This window comes from Heterodontus francisci, chromosome 46 (assembly GCF_036365525.1).
Source record: "Heterodontus francisci isolate sHetFra1 chromosome 46, sHetFra1.hap1, whole genome shotgun sequence".
NCBI lineage: Eukaryota > Metazoa > Chordata > Chondrichthyes > Heterodontiformes > Heterodontidae > Heterodontus > Heterodontus francisci.
The window spans coordinates 21,802,299-21,823,901 of record NC_090416.1 but is presented as its reverse complement, the minus strand read 5'-3'; the positions used below and the strand labels follow the sequence as shown (position 1 = coordinate 21,823,901).

The 21,603-nt window shown below is 49.3% G+C and overlaps 1 protein-coding gene across 3 annotated transcripts in view; it reads left to right on the top strand.

Moving 5' to 3' along the window:
• The first annotated feature begins 17,513 nt into the window (after positions 1–17,513).
• LOC137356948 (mothers against decapentaplegic homolog 4-like) overlaps positions 17,514–21,603 on the top strand; it is a 178,922-nt gene continuing 174,832 nt past the window's right edge. For 2 of the 3 annotated variants that reach the window (XM_068022831.1, XM_068022832.1), the window contains exon 1: positions 17,514–17,752. The gene's annotated coding sequence lies outside the window, so the exon portion shown is untranslated. Of the gene's footprint in view, positions 17,753–20,199; positions 20,403–21,603 lie in introns of all 3 variants that reach the window. The other variant, XM_068022833.1, reaches the window with a different exon arrangement.

Here is a 21,603-nt window from a genome sequence, read left to right as displayed (position 1 = left end):
AAGGGAGGGATTTTTAATTTTAAATGAGAGAACAGTGTACTCTAGGGTGAATTGGTTGGCTTACAGTCTCTCAGTTGCTCATTTCAGTATGATTTAAAATATCATTAATTGGAACTTCAAGGTTATCTGACTTCAATCAGAGAAACATTCCTTTGTTCCTGGAATTTATTCACAAAACGAATCGTTATCTTCCACACTTACGCTCTTGTCTTCACGAAGTGATGGTGTATGCGCTCAATTTCACTGTTGTCACTTTCCTCCTTTTCCCTGAAGGCATTGATCAATTGCTGATGGTAAATTCCATGTATTTGTTTGTCTTCCGATACCTTTCACAAGTGGCTGATATTCATGTGAGCTTATAGATAGCGAGTGTCTCTGCAGCTTTGAACAGCACCCAAATCTGTTCTGTCTTCACCCATGGACTCTTAAGGCTCTGATCACCATTCTGTTTAGAATTAGAATTAGAATATTACAGCGCAGTACAGGCCCTTCGGCCCTCGATGTTGCGCCGATCATCTGACCTACACTATTCCATTTACATCCATATGTCTATCCAATGACCACTTAAATGCCCTTAAAGTTGGCGAGTCTACTACTGTTGCAGGCAGGGCGTTCCACGCCCCTACTACTCTCTGCGTAAAGAAACTACCTCTGACATCTGTCCTATATCTTTCACCCCTCAACTTAAAGCTATGTCCCCTCGTGTTTGCCATCCTCATCCGAGGAAAAAGACTCTCACTATCCACCCTATCTAACCCTCTGATTATCTTGTATGTCTCTATTAAGTCACCTCTCCTCCTCCTCCTCTCTAACGAAAACAACCCCAAGTCCCTCAGCCTTTCCTCGTAAGACCTTCCTTCCATACCAGGCAACATCCTAGTAAATCTCCTCTGCACCCTTTCCAAAGCTGCCACATCCTTCCTATAATGCGGTGACCAGAACTGCACGCAATACTCAAGGTGCGGCCTCACCAGAGTTTTGTACAGCTGCATCATGACCTCGTGGCTCCGAAACTCGATCCCCCTACTAATAAAAGCTAACACACCATATGCCTTCTTAACAGCCCTATTAACCTGGGTAGCAACTTTCAGGGATTTATGTACCTGGACACCAAGATCTCTCTGCTCATCTACACTACCAAGAATCTTCCCATTAGCCCAGTACTCTGCATTGCTGTTACTCCTTCCAAAGTGAATCACCTCACACTTCTCCGCATTAAACTCCATTTGCCATCTCTCAGCCCAGCTCTGCAGCCTATCTATGTCCCTCTGTACCCTACAACACCCTTCGACACTATCCACAACTCCACCGACCTTCTTTGTTTTCCCTATTTCCTAGCTCAGACCAATTATTGCATTCTTACTGCTGCTGGCTGAGAGCTCATTCTGCAGGAACCTGGGATCTACCACTTAAAGCACTGGTGCTGTATATTTACAGGACATAACCGGAGTATTCAGGCTATTAGTATAAAATAATGATGTTCATTATCATACATTTATATAGTGCCTTTCGTAAAATGTCCCAAGGTGCTTCACAGAAACACTAAGAAGAAGAATTGGACTTAGAGCTACATATGGCAATATTAGGGAAAATGGCCAAAAGCTTGGTCTAAGAGGTAGATTTTAAGCATCTTAAAGGAGGAACTTGAGGTAGAGCGGTTTAGAGGTGGAATTTCCAAGCTTAGAGCCTAGGCAAGCTGAAGGCACAACCACCAGTGGCGGAGCAATTAAAATTAGGGATGCTTAAGAGACCTGAATTAGATGAGCGCAGATATATCAAGCACAGGTGGTTGTGGGGCTGCGAGAGATTGGAGATGGGGAGCAAAAAGCCATAAAAGGATTTGAAAACCAGGGCAAGAATTTTAAAATTGAGTATTGCTTGACTGGGAGCCAATGTAGCAAGCACAGGGTGATAGGTGAACGGGACTTGGCATGAGTCAGGGCACGGGCAACAGAGTTTTGAATAACCTCAAGTTTACTGAGGATAGAATGTGGGAGGCCAGCCAGAAGTGCATTGGGATAGGCAAGTCTAGAGGTAACAAAGCATTGATGAGGGTTTCACTGGCAGATGAGCTGAGGCTTGTGCGGAGTCCAGCAATGTTATAAGGTGGAAATAGGCAGTCTTAGTGCAGATGTGTAGTGAGAAACTCCTGTCGGATCAGATATGACACCAGAGTTGCGAGCAGTCTGGTTTAGCCTTATAGATGCCAGGGAGTGGGATGGAGTCAGGAGCTAGGGACTGAAGACAATGGCATCGGTCTTCCCAATATTTAGTTGGAGGAAATATCTGGTCACCCAGTATTGGATAATGAACAAGCGTTCTGATAATGTAGTAACAGTGAGGAGTTTAAAGAGATGGTAACATAGAGCTGGATGTCATCAACCTACATGTGAAAATTAGCACTCTTTTCTCAGATGATGCCACTGAGGAGTAGCATGTAGATGAGAAAAAGGAGGGGGCCAAGGATAGATTCTTGGTGATACCAGCAGTAGCGGTGTGGGAACAGGAAGCGAAGCCATCGCTAAGAATGGAGCCAGGTGAGTGCAATCCCATCCAGCGGCTGACAATACAGAGGCATTGGAGGAGGATACTATGGTCAACTGTGTCAAAGAATACACATAGGTTGTGAAGGAAGAGGAGGGATAGTTTACCTTATTCACACAGGATGTCATTGTGACTTTGATAAAGTTCGGCAGCTATGAGTTCAAAGCTGGTGCACCCCTCAGTGCAATAACGTGGGGTGGCACTGCCCTATAGGGTGCTGGGCATGGGTTTGTAAGAAACAGGTTTGTATTTTGCTCAGGTCATAAATGCACATATTAAAGCTGAAGTGAAAAAGCTTTGAGAATTGAGCCCTCTGAACACTTCTAGAGACCCGGAAGTCAGAATACTAAATCAATTTAAGCAAATCACATTGGGTGTACATACATACTACCCTTCGAAATTCTCAGTAAATGTTTCCTTATGAAACTTGCTGGTGCAGCACCTGGCATCATAATCTCAAGCCTCTGAGTTCCTGATTTCTGCTGTGTGGGGAACTGACACGTGAAGGTTAGCTAATTTTGCAGATCAACGGGTTGATCTTTACTAAACTGCCGCCTTGTCATTGTAGAGGAACTGAGGCAGGTTGGGTGGTCCCCATTTCTGCCGAGTTGAAATTGCTAACTGCATAGTGTAGGCAGTGAGCCCTTATTTGATCTGCCAGTTTTTACTGGCATCAAGTTGTTGCAAATATAGGTTAGCAAAAGCAGAAAAGAATACCCTAAAGTGAAGGCAAAAGCCAAGTACTGACTGCTGGAAATAAAAACAGAAAATGCTGGAAACACTAAGCTGGTCTGGCAGCATCTGTGGAGAGAAAGTTAATGTTTCTGGTCTGTGACCTTTCATCAGAACTGTAAAAAGTTAGAAATGTGATAGAATTTGAGCAAGTGAAATTGGGAGGGTGGGAAGAAGAACAAAAGGGAAGGTTTGTGCTAGAATGGAGGGCAGGAGAGATTAAATGACAAAAGGGTTCATGGTACAAAGCCAAAGGGAGTAGTAAAGGGGCAAGTAAATGAAAAGATGTCGAAAGAGATGTGAATGGCAGGGTAGCAGCTGTCTGAATGCAAAGTGAATCAAGCTAGAAATTAGACCGAACCAGCAAAAACGAAAGAAAATGGGGACAGAGGATATCGTCTAAAATTGCTGAACTCAGTGAGTTCAGAAGGCTGTAAAGTGTCTAGTCAAAAGATGAGGTGCTTGTGTTGAGGTTTGTTGGAACACTACAGCAAGGTCAGACTAGCAAGAGTAGGAGCAAGGTCGAGAATGAAAATGACAGCCGGCAGGAAGTTCAGGGTCATGCAGGCTGAACGGAGGTGTTCCAAAAAGCAGTCACCATAGGGACTGGTGGGGATGTTTGGTAGGAATATGGGATTAGTGTAGGATTAGTATAAATGGGTGGTTGATGTTCGGCACAGACTCGGTGGGCCGAAGGGCCTGTTTCAGTGCTGTATCTCTAATCTAATCTAATCTATCTGTGTTTGGTCTTCCCAATGTAGAGGAGACCACATCGTAAGCAATGAATACAGTATGCTAAGTTGAAAAGTACAAGTGAATTGCTGTTTGGTGAGAAGGAAGGAGGTAAAAGGGTAGGTGTTACATCTCCTGTGCTTGCATGGGAAGGTGCTGTAGGAAAGGGAGGGGGTGTTGAGAGTGTCTTGTGGAGTGGACCCTTCGAAATGCTGAAAGGGGTGGCGAAGATGTGTTTGGTGGCATCATGCTAGAGGATAGTCCATTGAATACAGAGGCTGCTGGGGTGAAAGGTGAGGACGGGGGAACCTTGTCATGGTTCTGAAAGGGAGAGGACAGGGTGTGACCAGAAATGCATGAAATAGAACCAATACAGTTGAAGGAGGAGATGTGGCTGTGGTCGGAACAGCTTTGAGATAAGGTGAGGCGGTGCTTCTGGAGAGAGGGGTCAAGTGTGTACATGTGACGGCGCATGGCACTGAGTGTGGATCTCAATGTGCCGGGAGCAGCAATTGGAGGAACGTATTTTTCGGAGATACCTGTAATCCTGGATGGATTCAAAACATGAAGGATGGAACTTCAGTTGGAATCCACAGTCGACAGCCCTGTCAGTCATAGTCATGTGTGGGAATCCTTGATTGAGGAGAGAGGAAAACACATCGAAGCAACAAGTTCAGCCAGTTGGAGTAGGGTGGTGATGGATGGAGACTGGTTGTGCCTCCATTCTTAGAAGAAGTGGAGAACCTCTGTCCTGGTGAGAGATGAAAGTGTTGAGGGATTGGATGTCCATGGTGAAAAGGAGACGTTTAGAGCCAGGAAACTGTTGAATGACGGAGGGCATCGGAACAGTCACAGATGTAGGTGAAAGGAGACTGAACAAGAGGAGAAAAAAGGAGTTGAGATAGGAAGAAATCATTTCAGTAGGGCAGAAACAGGCTGAAACAATGGGTCTATCAGGGCAGTTGGTTTTGTGGATTTTGGGAAGGAGGTAGAAGTGGGCTGTATTGGGTTGGGGGACTGAGATTGGAGACCGTGAAGGGAAGATCTCCAGAAGAGATGAGGGCAGCGACAGTCCTGGAAACAATGGCTTGATGTTCGTGGTACGGTCATGGTCTGGGGGTGGTAGGAGGAAGCGTCCGTTGGTATTTGGCCTTTACTAGATAGAGTTTGGTACGCCAGACAACTACAGCACCACCCTTGTCAGAAGGTTTGACTATGTTTGGTTTGGATCTGAGAGAATAGAATGCTGCAAGTTCAAGCCTAAAGAGAAGAGTCTCGCACAACGCAATTGCACATTTTTCTTTAATCTATTCTGTTAGGTTTGTTGTCACAATCGGATTGCTTCCTATCTCGACTATGCCACAATGGTAGTTTGATATTTTCTCCTCTGTATTGCTGAAGGGACCGGCTCCTGTTAATGTTTCCTTGGTGCTCCTCAATGGTCTGGCTGCTGTAGGTGTCTCCTTGGTTCTCCTGAATAGATGGACTCCTTTGAGTGTAGGATTCCACTTGTCTGAGTTGCCTGTTCTCTAAACTCTCTGATCCATGTGGCTAATCGTGGGAGAAGCAAGCAATTGTGTTTTGGTTAAATATTGAATTGCGAGGGACTTCACAACAAATCACCTGATGTCTGCATGTGCCTTTTCTACTAGGATTATGGGATGGTCAGGAGCAGGAACTCTGACTCAGGTTGATTAAGGCCAGTTATATTACTGTATATCCTGTGGACTCAACCTTTTTGTTCAACAGTTAATTGAATTTGTAGAATATTTTTCATGTCATGATGTGAAGGGAATATACTTCTAAATCATCTAATGTCTTGTGATGTAAAAAGAATCCATGCCCTTTATAAATAAACACTGAGGCACCAAGGTATGAAATGGTTAAATTTACAATATTGGATCCTGAGAGTCCAGCTCCTAGATGTACCTAGTTTAGACCCAGAAATAACCTGATCGCAATACACACAAATCTGTTAAGCACAGGTCATTTATTCAGAACAACATTGACAATGATATTAAATCAGCATTCAGAAGTAACCTGGGACACTAGCTTGGGCTGGTAACTCTCTTGCAAGTGTTGGGCAGAATATGAGTCTCCTAAAGTTGACAATTACATAAAAGAAAGACAAACTTGCATTGATGTAGCACCTTTAATGACCTGAGGGTGCCCCCATGTGCTTTTCAGATAATTACTTTTGAAGTGTAGTCACTGTTGTAGGAGGCACTGATATAGATATAGAGAGATACAGCACCGCGTCTGTGCCAACCAACAACACCCATTTATACTAATCCTACATTAATCCCATATTCCCTACCACATCCCCACCATTCTCCTATCACCTACCTACACTAGGGCCAATTTACAATGGCCAATTTACCTATTAACCTGCAAGTCTTTGGCTGTGGGAGGAAACCGGAGCACCCGGCGAAAACCCACGCAGTCACGGGGAGAACTTGCAAACTCCGCACAGGCAGTACCCAGAACCGAACCTGGGTCGCTGGAGCTGTGAGGCTGCGGTGCTAACCACTGCGCCGCCCCAATGACTGATGACTAGATAATCTGTTCAGTGATATTAATTGATGGATAAATGTTAGCCAGGTCATCAGGGATAAGCCCCCACTCTTCCAAATTGTGCCATGTGATCTTTTGCGTCCACCTGAGGGCTGAAGCGGGCCTTGGTCTAATGTCTCATTTGGAAACACTACCTTTGACAGTGCTGACCTCTCTCAATACTGCACTGGAGTGCCAGCCTAGATTTTTCTACTCGAGTCTTGAGAGCAGGACGTGAATCCACAATCTTCTCCCTCAGGGGTGAGAATGCTACCGACTGATCCACAGCTGACACATAATATGACATGTGACCTGACTGGAGCAACAACATCTTTAGTGGTGCCAGGACTGTAGCCACATGTGGTCCTCGTCCCATCCAATTACCACCCAGATCCACCCAAATATTAGCCTGTGAATGCCAGGTTTAAGCATATTTATTGGCATGCTTTTGTTTGAGCTATTCATCCTGAAGCTGGGAGCTTAGCTTATTTGACCAAAAGGCTACTTTTAATTTGGGTAGCAAAGTTTAGACAATCAACGACAAAGTACTTGTGACAAAATGTTTGGGTGGGATCTTCCTCTCACACAATGAACTTAGACAAGTTGTGTGGTGTGATGATGGCACATTCTTTGCAGGCGAAGGTCATGGGAAGTCTTGTCTTTGTGGTAGTTGGCATGATCATTGGTGACTGAAGAGGGCAATTCTTGATCTGCAGGCTCTTGAGCAGTTGGGCACAAGAACCACTGGTTTGGAGGGGCTCTTGTATAAGCAGACTCCTGTTTGCGCATCAGTAGTCTCGTTTCTGTTTGTTTCAAACTTGTAGGTTGCTTTCCTGGTTGTTGTGTGCTGACTATCTCTCGCTAGCCTCCAGCTCCCATGCTCATTGGTCAATGTCAGCCAGAGAGAGCTGTCTTTTCAACTGGTCTTTGAACAGTTTGCAAGGTGCACCTCGATCTCACTTACTGGAGCACAATACACCATAAAGCACTGTTCTTGACATGTGTGATGCATGTCCTGCACAGTGCAATTAGTGTTGCAAGAGAATTCATGTGGCGCGAATGTATTTCCATGTTTCAATTTTAATCAACATGTACATAGGAAAACAAACTCAATTGAACTGGAATAAAAGCAAAATACTGCGGATGCTGGAAATCTGAAACAAAAACAAGAAATGCTGGAATCACTCAGCAGGTCTGGCAGCATCTGTGGAAAGAGAAGCAGAGTTAACGTTTCGGGTCAGTGACCCTTCTTCGGAACTGGAATTGAACTGGAAGTTCTGCAGTCAATGTGAACAAAGTGAGTCTTTCATTCCTTACAAAGACAATCTAATTTGCATTTGTGGCCAGATGTATTTAGACTGCTGGGAAAGGGAGGAAGGTGAGGATGCAAGGGAACTGGTTTATGGCTGAAAACTTATCCTGATGTACTGGATCCCAGAGTGAAGGCTGGGATAATGGGTATTTGGGATTGAAAGGGGCTATAGAGTTCAGAACATACGAATAGAGGCTGCCAAGTTGAGTATGAGAGCAAATGAGCCTTGAGTTGAAGGTATGGAAGAAAGTTTGTGGCAATGGGAGGAGCAAGAGTTCATTCAGAGTGGGAAACAGCAAGAGCGGAGTGGGGCATAAAGAGCCAGGGAGAGAGAGCGAGCGAGGGTTCGCTCAGAGCGCGGGAAACAGCGAGAGTGGAACTTGCTGCTGCCAGTCTGCCGGTGTTCGGAAAGAAAAATCGAGGTGGGACATCACAGAGAAGCAGTTAGGTGATTGACTGGTGAGTATTTCGTAGTTAGCTAAACAAAGAAATAAACTGTGTCTTAGCTTTACTTTTATGGTAATTTTTATTACCAATATGGGGTATTAAGTATTAGTAAGGTTTATTACCAGTAGCATGGTTATTAACTAATAAAGTAAGTAATGGCAGGGCTGCTCTAACCTCTCAAGTGCACATCCTGTGCTATGTGGCAACTCCAGGATGCTTCTCATATCCTGGATAACTATATGTGCAGGAAGTGTCATCAGTTGCAGCAGCTTGAGCTCCGGAGTTTGGAACTTAAAGCAGTAGCTGGCGACATTGTGGTGCATCCGTGAGGATGAGCGCTTCATGGATAGCATGTTAATAAATGTGGTCACCCCACAGCTAAAGAGTATGCAGGGACAGAAGGAATGGGTGACCGCCAGCCAGTCAACAAGAAACAGGCAGGTAGTGCAGGAGGCCCCTGACTGCATCTCGCTCTCGAACAGGTATTCGATTCTGACTACTGAGGAAGGTGGTGGTTCATCTGGGGAGTGCAGTCAAAGCCATGGCACCATGGGTGGCTCAGCTGTACAGGGCGACTCAAAGAAGACTGGAAGAGCGAAAGTGATAGATTTAATAGTCAAGGGAACAAACAGGCGTTTCCGTGGCTACAGACGTGAATCCAGGATGGTGTGTTGCCTCCCTGGTGCCAGGGTCAAGGATGTCACTGAGTGGCTGCAGAGCATCCTGAGTGGGGAGGGTGAACAGCCAGCAGTCATGGTCCACATTGGTACCAATGACATAGGTAGAAAGAGGCTTGTGGTCCTACAAAAAGAGTTTATTGAGCTAGGTAAGAAATTACCAAGCAAGACCTCAAAAGTAGTAATCTCCAGATTACTCCCAGTGCCACCAACAAGTGAGGAGAGGAATAGAAGGATAAGACAGATGAATGAATGGCTGGAAAGCTGGTGGAGGAGGGAGGGTTTTAGCTTCTTGGGACATTGGGACTGACTCTGGGGGTGATGGGGCCTGTACAGGCCTGATGGGTTGCACCTGAACAGAGCCAGGACTGAGTTCCTTGCGGGACATTTTGCTATTGCTGTTTGGAAAGATTTAAAACTAGTTTGGCAGGGAGATGGAACCTGAGGGTAGACTCAGTTGGGATAAAATCCGAAATGAAAATGGAAGGCAGAGGAAACAAAGGTTAGAAAAAGAAAGGTTTGGCAGTGCTCAAGGGTATCAGCATAACAAATAAAGCAGATGAGCTGAGGGCACAGATAGACACACAGCATGATATCATAGCTATTATAGAAACACGACTTAAGGAGGGACAGAAATGGCAGCTCAGCGTTCCTGGTTACAGGGTTTTCAGACACGATAGGGAGGGGGAATAAGAAAGGAGGCAGTGTCATAGTGGTATTGTCACCAGACTAGTGACCCAGGGTATTGCTCTGGGGACATGGGTTCAAATCCCACCACAGCAGAAGGTGGAATTTGAATTCAATTAATCTGGAATTAAAAAAGCTAGTCCAATGATGGCCATGAAACCATTGTCGATTGTTGTAAAAACCCATCTGGTTCACTAATGTCCTTTGGAGAAGGAAATCTGCTGTCCTGACCTAGTTTCGCCTACATGTGATTCCAGACCCACAGCAATGTGGTTGACTCTTACATGCCCTCTGAAATGGCAGAGCAAGCCACTCAGTTGTATGTAACCGCTACGAAGTCAATGAGGAATCCAACCGGCATCGACCTAGGCACTGGAAACGACAACGGCAAACCCAGCCCTGTCAACCATGCAAAGTCCTCCTTCCTAACAGCTGGGGGCTTGTACCAAAGTTGTGAGAGCTGTCCCACAAACTAGTTAAGCAACACCCTGTGGGCAAGGAAACCTCCTGCTGATCAGTGATCCTCCACGTTGAACAGCACTTGGAAGAAGCACTGAGGGTGGCAAGGACACAGAATGTACTGTGGGTGGGAGACTTATCACCAAGAGTGGCTTGGTAGCACCACTACTGACCGAGCTGGCCGAACATAGCTGCTGGACAAGGTCTGCGACAGGTGGTGAGAGAACTAACAAGAGGGAAAAATATTCTTGACCTCATCCTCGCCAATCTGCCTGCTGTAGATGCATCTGTCCATGACTGTATTGGTCGGAGTGACCACCGCACAGTCCTTGTGGAGACAAAGTCCTGTCTTCATATTGAGGATACCCTACATCGTGTTATGTGGTACTACCACAGTGTGAAATGGGATAGATTTCGAATAGATCTAGGAATGCAAAACTGGGCATCCATGAGCACTGTGGGCCATCAGCAGCAGCAGAATTGTACACAACCACAATCTGTAACCTCATGGCCCGGCATATCCCCCATTCTACCATTACCATCAAGCCAGGAGACCAACCCTCGTTCAACGAAGAGTGCAGGAGGGCATGCCAGGAGCAGCACCAGGCATACCTCAAAATGAGGTGTCAACCTGGTGAAGCTACAACCCAGGACTACTTGCATCCCAAATAGCATAAGCAGCATGCAATACAGAGTTGAGCGATCCCTTAACCAACGGATCAGATCTAAGCTCTGCAGTTCCGCCACATCTAGTCGTGAATGATAGTGGACAATTAAACAACTAACTGGAGGAGGTGGCTCCACAAATATACCCATCCTGAATGATGGGGGAGCCCAGCACATCGGTGCAAAATATAAGGCCGAAGCATTTGCAACAATCTTCAGCCAGAAGTGCCGAGTTGATGATCCATCTCAGCCTCCTCCTGAAGTCCCCAGCATCACAGATGCCAGTCTTCAGCCAATTCGATTCACTGCGTGTGATATTAAGAAATGACTGAAGGCACTGGGTACTACAAAGACTATGGGCCCTGACAATATTTCAGCAATAGTACTGAAGACCTGTGCTCCAGAACAGGTCGCGCCCCTAGCCAAGCTGTTCCAGTACAGCTACAACACTGGCATCTACCCGGCAATGTGGAAAATTGCCCAGGTATGTCCTATACACAAAAAGCAGGACAAGTCCAACCCAGCCAATTACCGCCCCATCAGCCTACTCTCAATCATCAGTAAAGTGATGTAAGGTGTCATTGACAGTGCTATCAAGTGGCACTTGCTTAGTAATAACCTGCTCAGTGATGCTCAGTTTGGGTTCCGCCAGGGCTACTCAGCTCCTGCCCTCATTACAGCCTTGGTTTAAACATGGTTCCTTTTTCATTTAACTAAGTTAAGCTTAAGATTAAAAATGGCAGGAGATCTCAGACCCGTGTCATGCTCCTCTTGCTCAATGTGGGAGCTCAGGGACACGGCTGATGTCCCTGACTCCTTCACGTGCAGGAAGTGTGTCCAGCTGCAGCTCTTGTTAGACCGCATGACGGCTCTGGAGCTGCGGATGGACTCACTTTGGAGCATCCGCGATGCTGAGGAGGTCGTGGATAGCACGTTTAGCGAATTGGTCACACCGCAGATTAGGATTGCTGAGGGAGAAAGGGAATGGGTGACCAAAAGGCAGAGAAAGAGCAGGAAGGCAGCGCAGGAGTCCCCTGCGGTCATCTCCCTCCAAAACAAGTATACCATTTTGGATACTGTTGAGGGAGATGGCTCACCAGGGGAAGGCAGCAGTAGCCAGGTTCATGGCACCGTGGCTGGCTCTGCTGTTCGGAAGGGCGGGAAAAAGAGTGGAAGGGCTATAGTCATCGGGGATTCGACTGTAAGGGGAGTAGATAGGCGGTTCTGTGGTCGAAAACGAGACTCCCGAATGGTATGTTGCCTCCCAGGTGCACGGGTCAGGGATGTCTCAGATCGGTTGCAGAACATTCTGAAGGGGGAGGGTGAACAGCCAGTTGTCATTGTGCACATAGGCACCAATGAGAAAGGTAAAAAACGGGATGAGGTCCTACAAGCAGAATTTAGGGAGTTAGGAGCCAAGTTAAAAAGTAGGACCTCAGAGGTAGTAATCTCAGGATTGCTACCAGTGCCACGTGATAGTCAGAGTAGAAATGAAAGAATGAATGCGTGGCTTGAGAGATGGTGCAGGAAGGAGGGGTTCAGATTTTTGGGACATTGGGACCGGTTCTGGGGGAGGTGGGACCATTACAAATTGGACGGTCGACACCTGGGCTGGACTAGAACCAATGTCCTAGGGAGTGCTTTTGCTAACGCTGTTGGGGAGGGTTTAAACTAATGTGGCAGGGGGATGGGAACCAAATGAGGTCAGTGGACAGTAAGGAGGTAGTAACGAAGGCCTGTAAGGAACTAAATAATGAAATCAGCGTGACTAAGGGGAAGAGTAGGCAGGGAGCAGATGATGAACGCAAAGGGAGTGGTGGTCTGAGGTGCATTTGTTTTAATGCAAGAAGTGTAGTAGGTAAGGCAGATGAACTTAGGGCTTGGATTAGTACCTGGGAGTATGATATTGCTATTACTGAGACTTGGTTGAGGGAAGGGAATGATTGGCAACTAAATATCCCAGGATATCGATGCTTCAGGCGGGTTAGAGAGGGAGGTAAAAGGGGTGGAGGAGTTGCATTTCTGGTCAAAGAGGATATCACAGCTGTGCTGAAGGAGGGCACTATGGAGGACTCGAGCAGTGAGGCAATATGGGCAAAACTCAGAAATAGGAAGGGTGCAGTAACAATGTTGGGGCTGTACTCCAGGCCTCCCAACAGCGAGCGTGAGATAGAGGTACAAATATGTAAACAGATTATGGAAAAATGTAGGAGCAACAGGGTGGTGGTGATAGGAGATTTTAATTTTCCCAATATTGACTGGGATTCGCTTAGTGTTAGAGGTCTAGTTGGAGCAGAATTTGTAAGGAGCATCCAGGAGGGTTTTCTAGAGCAATATGTAAATAGTCCAACTCGGGAAGGGGCCATACTGGACCTGGTGTTGGGGAATGAGCACGGCCAGGTGGTTGAAGTTTCAGTAGGGGACTACTTTGGGAATAGTGATCACAATTCCGTAAGCTTTAAAATACTCATGGACAAAGACGAGAGTGGTCCTAAAGGAAGAGTGCTAAATTGGGGGAAGGCCAACTATACCAAAATTCGGCAGGAGCTGGGGAATGTAGATTGGGAGCAGCTGTTTGAAGGTAAATCCACATGTGATATGTGGGAGGCTTTTAAAGAGAGGTTGATTAGCGTGCAGGAGAGACATGTTCCTGTGAAAATGAGGGATAGAAATGGCAAGATTAGGGAACCATGGATGACAGGTGAAATTGTGAGACTAGCTAAGAGGAAAAAGGAAGCATACATAAGGTCTAGGTGGCTGAAGAAAGACGAAGCTTTGAAAGAATATTGGGAATGTCGGACCAATCTGAAACGAGGAATTAAGAGGGCTAAAAGGGGTCATGAAATATCTTTAGCAAACAGGGTTAAGGAAAATCCCAAAGCCTTTTATTCATATATAAGGAGCAAGAGGGTAACTAGAGAAAGGATTGGCCCACTCCAGGACAAAGGAGGAAAGTTATGCGTGGAGTCAGAGAAAATGTGTGAGATTCTAAACGAGTACTTTGCATCGGTATTCACCGAGGAGAGGGACATGAAGGATGTTGAGGTTAGGAACAGATGTTTGATTACTCTCGGTCAAGTCGGCATAAGGAGGGAGGAAGTGTAGGGTATTCTAAAAGGCATTAAGGTGGACAAGTCCCCAGGTTGAGATGGGATCTATCCCAGGTTACTGTGGGAAACGAGAGAGGAAATAGCTGGGGCCTCAACAGATATCTTTGCAGCATCCTTAAGCACGGTTGAGGTCCCGGAGGACTGGAGAATTGCTAATGTTGTCCCCTTGTTTAAGAAGGGTAGCAGGGATAATCCAGGTAATTATAGACCGGTGAGCCTGACGTCAGTGGTAGAGAAGCTGCTGGAGAAGTTACTGAGGGATAGGATCTATTCCCATTTGGAAGAAAATGGGCTTATCAGTGATAGGCAACATGGTTTTGTGCAGGGAAGGTCATGTCTTACCAACTTAATAGAATTCTTTGAGGAAGTGACAAAGTTGATTGATGAGGGAAGGGCGTTTGATAAGGTTCCCCATGGTAGGCTGATGGAGAAAGTGAAGGCGCATGGGGTCCAAGGTGTACTAGCTAGATGGATAAAGAACTGGCTGGGCAACAGGAGACAGAGAGTAACAGTGGAAGTGAGTTTCTCAAAATGGAGGCGTGTGACCAGTGGTGTTCCACAGGGATCTGTGCTGGGACCACTGTTGTTTGTGATATACATAAATGATTTGGAGGAAAGTATAGGTGGTCTGATTAGCAAGTTTGCAGACGACACTAAGATTGGTGGAGTAGCAGATAGTGAAGGGGACTGTCAGAGAATACAGCAGAATATAGATAGACTGGAGAGTTGGGCAGAGAAATGGCAGATGGAGTTCAATCAGGGCAAATGCGAGGTGATGCATTTTGGAAGATCCAATTCAAGAGTGAACTATACAGTAAATGGAAAAGTCCTGGGGAAAATTGATGTCCAGAGAGATTTGGGTGTTCAGGTCCATTGTTCCCTGAAGGTGGCAACGCAGGTCAATAGAGTGGTCAAGAAGGCATAAGGCATGCTTTCCTTCATTGGACGGGGTATTGAGTACAAGGGTTGGCAGGTCATGTTACAGTTGTATAGGACTTTGGTGCGGCCACATTTGGAATACTGCGTGCAGTTCTGGTCGCCACATTACCAAAAGGATGTGGATGCTTTGGAGAGGGTGCAGAGGAGGTTCACCAGGATGTTGCCTGGTATGGAGGGCGCTAGCTATGAAGAGAGGTTGAGTAGATTAGGATTATTTTCATTAGAAAGACGGAGGTTGAGGGGGGACCTGATTGAGGTGTACAAAATCATGAGAGGTATAGACAGGTTGGATAGCAAGAAGCTTTTTCCCAGAGTGGGAGATTCAATTACTAGGGGTCACGAGTTCAAAGTGAAGGGGGAAAAGTTTAGGGGGGATATGCGTGGAAAGTTCTATACGCAGAGGGTGGTGGGTGCCTGGAACGCGTTGCCAGCAGAGGTGGTAGACGCGGGCACGATAGCATCTTTTAAGATGTATCTAGACAGATACATGAATGGGCAGGAAGTAAAGAGATACAGACCCTTAGAAAATAGGCGTCATGTTTAGATAGAGGATCTGGATCGGCGCAGGCTTGGAGGGCCGAAGGGCCTGTTCCTGTGCTGTAATTTTCTCTCTCTCTCTTATGGACAAAAGAGCCGAACTCAAGAGGTGAGGAGAGAGTGATTGCTCTTGGCATCAAGGAGCCCGAGCAAAACTGGGGTCAATGGGAATCGGGGAAAACTCTCCGCTGGCTGAAGTCATACCTAGCACAAAGGAAGATGGTTGTGGTTGTTGGAGGTCAATCATCTCAGCTCCAGGACATCACTGCAGGAGTTCCTCAGGGTAATGTCCCAGGCCTAACCATCTTCAGCTGCTTCATCAATGACCTTCCTTCAATCATAAGGTCAGAAGTGGGGATGTTAGCTGCTGATTGCACAATGTTCAGCACCATTCGCGACTCCTCAGATACTGAAGCAGTCTGTGTAGAAATGCAGCAAGTTCTGGACAATATCCAGGCTTGGCCTGATAAGTGGCAATTAACATTCGTGCCACACAAGTGCCAGGCAATGACCATCTCCAACAAGAGAGAATCTAACCATCTCCCCTTGACATTCAATGACATTATGATCGCTGAATCCCCCAATATCATCATTCTGGGGGTTACCATTGACCAGAAACTGAACTAGAGTAGCCACATAAATACCGGGGCTACAAGAGCAGGTCAGAGGCTAGGAATCCTGATGCGAGTAACTCACCTCCTGACTCCCTAAAGACTGTCCACCATCTGCAAGGCACAAGTCAGGAGTGTGATGGAATACTCTCCACTTGCCTGGATAGGTGCAGCTCCATCAACACTCAAGAAGCTCGACACCATCAAGGACAAAGCAGCCCGCTTGATTGGCACCCCATCCACAAACATTCACTCCCTCCACTACTGACACACAGTGGCAGCAGTGTGTACCATCAACAAGGTGCTTTGCAGCAATGCAACAAGGTTCCTTAGACAGCGCCTTCCAAACTCTCGACCTCAACCAACTAGAAGGACAAGGGCAGCAAATGCATGGGAACACCACCACCTGCAAGTTCCTTTCCAAGTCACACACCATCCTGACTTGGAACTATAATGCCGTTCCTTCACTGTCGCTGGGTCAAAATCCTGGAACTCCCTTCCTCACCGCACTGTGGGTTTACCTACCCCACATGGACTGCAGCGGTTCAAGAAGGCAGTTCAGCACCACCGCCTTCTTGGGCAATTAGGGATGGCCAATGAATGTTGGCCGAGCCAGCGACGTCCACATCCCATGAGCGAATAAAAAAAGAGGGGGAGTGACAATTTTGATCAAAGAAACAATTACAGCTGTGAGGAGGATGATATGTTGGAAGGTTCATCAAATGAGGCCATATGAATTGCGCCAGTAATTGCTGGGAATGTACTATAGACCCCCAGTCAGAGGGAGAGAGAATAGCAGATATGTAGGCAAATCTCAGAAGTGCAAAAGCAACAGGGCAGTAATAGAGGATTTTAACTACCCCCAATATTAATTGGGATAGTTTTGGTGTGAAAGGAATTAAGGGAGCAGAATTCTTGGTGCATTCAGGAGAAATTATTTGGCCAGTATGTAGTAGGTCCAACTAGAGAGAGCTCATTTTTAGACTTAGTTTTAGGAAATGAAGATGGGTAGGTGGAAGGAGTGGCAGTGGGAGAGCATTTTAGTGGTAGTGATCATAATTCAGTCAGTGTTAACATAATTATGGAAAAGGAATGAGACAGAACAGGAGTTAGCGTTCTCAATTGGGGGAAGGAAAATTTTACTAAGCTGAAGAGTGATTTAGTGGAAGTGGACTGGAAACAGTTACTTGAAGGTAAATCAGTGTCAGAACAGTGGGAGGCATTCAAAAGGGGAGACTCAAGGGGTTCAGGGTTAACATGTTCCCACAAAGAACAAAGGACAGCCAAATCTGGAGCCCCCTGGATGTCAAGGAGTTTACAGGGGAAGATGAGGCACAAAAGGAAAGCTGATGTCCGACACTGAGCACTCTCCTGCAGCAAGCCGAGATTATGCAGCAGCTGATTGGATGAGGCTGCCGTTGACGCTCAAGCCCGACTCACGCTCTGTTGCGCCGACTCCACATCCACCCGGGCCCCGCCCCTTTAAGCCATCAATCAGCCGTCGGGCTCGTGACGAAACGGTCGAACCCCCGCGTGGGCCATGTAAGGCTCACCGGAATTGGCCAAGACCACCCGACAAATTCTTGCTTATTGGACTGGAGCGGAAGGAGGAATAAGAGGTCGGCGCGGATTGGTGGAGCGGGCTGGCGCCGCACGCGGGCGCGGAGGCTCATTGTTGTTGTTGTGAAGCGCGAGGCGGAGGAGCGATAAGAATCGGAATTGGTCGATGTGAGACGGTGGGTGTCGGTGAGTAAAGTGCGGCCTGTGAGGGCGGGCTTCGGTATTCCCGATTCTACTGGCGTTAATGTTTCCGACTATTTCACTCAGTAACGGAGCCTAAACCGGCAATTGATATTCGATTAGTATCGATACTCCGGGGGGGGGACTTTCTGTTTTCTCTCTCATGTTCTCCGAGTTTCTAATAGCCGCCGCTTATTTATTGACATTTTCATTTCGACCCGACGACCGGCAGCAGGAAGTGCGGGGCTGCGACCCTCAGTCCACCCGCCCGAACACCCCCCCCCTCCCCTCACCGCCCGAACACCCCCCTCCCCTCACCGCCCGAACACCCCCCTCCCCTCACCGCCCGAACACCCCCCTCCCCTCACCGCCCGAACACCCCCCTCCCCTCACCGCCCGAACACCCCCCTCCCCTCACCGCCCGAACACCCCCCTCCCCTCACCGCCCGAACACCCCCCTCCCCTCACCGCCCGAACACCCCCCTCCCCTCCCCTCACCGCCCGAACACCCCCCTCCCCTCCCCTCACCGCCCGAACACCCCCCTCCCCTCACCGCCCGAACACCCCCCTCCCCTCACCGCCCGAACACCCCCCTCCCCTCACCGCCCGAACACCCCCCTCCCCTCACCGCCCGAACACCCCCCTCCCCTCACCGCCCGAACACCCCCCTCCCCTCGCCGCCCGAACACCCCCCTCCCCTCGCCGCCCGAACACCCCCCTCCCCTCGCCGCCCGAACACCCCCCTCCCCTCGCCGCCCGAACACCCCCCTCCCCTCGCCGCCCGAACACCCCCCTCCCCTCGCCGCCCGAACACCCCCCTCCCCTCGCCGCCCGAACACCCCCCTCCCCTCGCCGCCCGAACACCCCCCTCCCCTCGCCGCCCCGCGCCCCCCCTCCCCTCGCCGCCCCGCGCCCCCCCTCCCCTCGCCGCCCCGCGCCCCCCCTCCCCTCGCCGCCCCGCGCCCCCCCTCCCCTCGCCGCCCCGCGCCCCCCCTCCCCTCGCCGCCCCGCGCCCCCCCTCCCCTCGCCGCCCCGCGCCCCCCCTCCCCTCGCCGCCCCGCGCCCCCCCTCCCCTCGCCGCCCCGCGCCCCCCCTCCCCTCGCCGCCCCGCGCCCCCCCTCCCCTCGCCGCCCCGCGCCCCCCCTCCCCTCGCCGCCCCGCGCCCCCCCTCCCCTCGCCGCCCCGCGCCCCCCCTCCCCTCGCCGCCCCGCGCCCCCCCTCCCCTCGCCGCCCCGCGCCCCCCCCTCCCCTCGCCGCCCCGCGCCCCCCCCTCCCCTCGCCGCCCCGCGCCCCCCCCTCCCCTCGCCGCCCCGCGCCCCCCCTCCCCTCGCCGCCCCGCGCCCCCCCTCCCCTCGCCGCCCCGCGCCCCCCCTCCCCTCGCCGCCCCGCGCCCCCCCTCCCCTCGCCGCCCCGCGCCCCCCCTCCCCTCGCCGCCCCGCGCCCCCCCTCCCCTCGCCGCCCCGCGCCCCCCCTCCCCTCGCCGCCCCGCGCCCCCCCTCCCCTCGCCGCCCCGCGCCCCCCCTCCCCTCGCCGCCCCGCGCCCCCCCTCCCCTCGCCGCCCCGCCCCCCCCCTCCCCTCGCCGCCCCGCCCCCCCCCTCCCCTCGCCGCCCCGCCCCCCCCCTCCCCTCGCCCCCCCGCCCCCCCCTCCCCGCGCCCCCCCTCCCCTCGCCCCCCCGCGCCCCCCCTCCCCTCGCCGCCCCCCCTCCCCTCACCGACCGAGACAACCCTCTGCCTGCCCGTGACCCCCCTCCTGCCCAAGACTCCACCCACACCCCCCCTCCCGAAACCCCCTTCCCCTCTTCACAGCCGGAAACCCCCCTCCCCTCTCCTCACCGCCCGAATCCTCCCTTCCCTCACCTCACCTCATTGTTGACCTCGCCGTCTGCCTCGTCCTCTCACAGCATGACCCTTCCTTCTCGCTCTCGCCTCGCGATCTGCCTCGCCTCAGCCCCTCATCCCGCCCATGCTCCCCCCTCACCTCAACTCACTTGAACCCTTTTCACCTTGCCTCTGGAAGGCAGCTCACCACCACCTTCTCAAGGACAATTAGGGATGGGTAACAAATGCTGGCCTTGCCAGTGTTGTTCGTGTGAAATGAAATGAATAAAATAAAAACTTCACATTCTCCGACCCCTCCCCCACCTCCCCTCAAAACCCACCCTCACCCCCAAAAACCCCCTCATACTGCCCGAACCCCACTCAGCCTCCCCTCACAACTTTCCTCATGGTGCCTGAATCCCCCCCACCTCTGCATACACCTGCCTCATCCCCTTATCCTGCTCAAAATCCCTTCACCCTTGCCTCCCCTCAAAACCTGCCTCATCCTGCCTGAACCCTCCTCACCCTCGCCTCATTTCCCGCCCAAACCCACCTCATCCTACCCAACCCCTCACCTCACATCACGCTTCATCCTGCCTGAACTCACTCCTGGCCTTGTATGTTTATACGACAGAGAGTAATGTATCTTAAGTTTGCTGATGATGCAAAGCTCGGTGGAAAGGTAACCTGCAGGGAGGACGTAGAGAGGCTACAAAGAGATTTAATAAAAGCAAAATACTGTGGATGCTGGAAATCTAAAATAAAAACAAAAAGTGCTGGAAAAACTCAGCAAGTCTGTCAGCATCTGTGGAAAGAGAAGCAGAGTTAACGTTTCAGGTCAGTGACCCTTCTTCAGAACAAAGGGATACAGACAGGTTAAGTGAGTGGGCAACAAAATGGCAAATGGAGTATAATTTAGGGAAGTGTGAAGTTGTTCACTTTGGTCAGAAATAGAAAAGCAGAATATTTTTTAAAAGGTATGAAACTGGTAAGTGTTGATGTTCAGAGAGACTTGGGGGTACTCGTACAAGGAACGTACAAAGTTAACATGCAGGTGCAGCAGGCTATTAGGAAGGCAAATGGCATGTTGGCCTTTATTGCAAAGGGATTGGAGTACAGGAATGAAGTCGTCTTACTAAAATTGTACAGGGCTTTGGTGAGACCGCAACTGGAATACTGTGTGCAGTTTTGGTCTCCACATTTTGAGAGGATATACTTGCACTGGAGGCAGTGCAGCAAAGATTTACTAAATTGGTCCCTGGGATGAGGGGGTTGTCCGATGATAGGCTGAGTAAATTGGGCCTATATTCTCTGGAGTTTAGAAGAATGAGAGGTGATCTAATTGAGACATAGAGTCTGAAAGGGCTTGATAGAGTAGAAGCTGAGAGATTGTTCCCACTGGTCAGGGAATCTAGAACGCAGTCTCAGGATAAGGTGTCAATCATTCAGGACTGAGATGAGAAATTACTTCACTCAAAGGGTTATAAATCTTTGGAATTCTGTACCTCAGAGGGTTGTGGATGCTGCATCATTGAATATATTTAAGGCTGAGATAGATAGATTTTTGGTCTCGGGATCAAGGGATATGGGAGCAGGCAGGAAAGTAGAATTGAAGCCCAAGATCAGCTATGATCATAAAAGCAAAATAACTGCGGATGCTGGAAATTTGAAATAAAAACAAGAAATGCTGGAAATATTCAGGTCTGGCATCATCTGTGGAGAGAGAAGCAGAGTTAACGTTTCAGGTCAGTGACCCTTCTTCACCTGCTGAGTATTTCCAGCATTTCTTGTTTTTATGTCAGCTATGATCATATTGAATGGCAGAGCAGGCTCGATGGGCCATATGGTCTACTGCTCCTATTTCTTGTGTTCTTGTGTCAAGAGTTAAAGCAGCAGATAGATTAGAGATACATTAAAGAATTTTCAAAGTCATACTTTTGGCTGATTTTAATGTCTGATGAGATGGGGTCTGGCTTCTATTGTAATTTATTGTAGGGTATTCTCTAAGAGGCAAATACAAGACTGGTCAGAAGAGCCC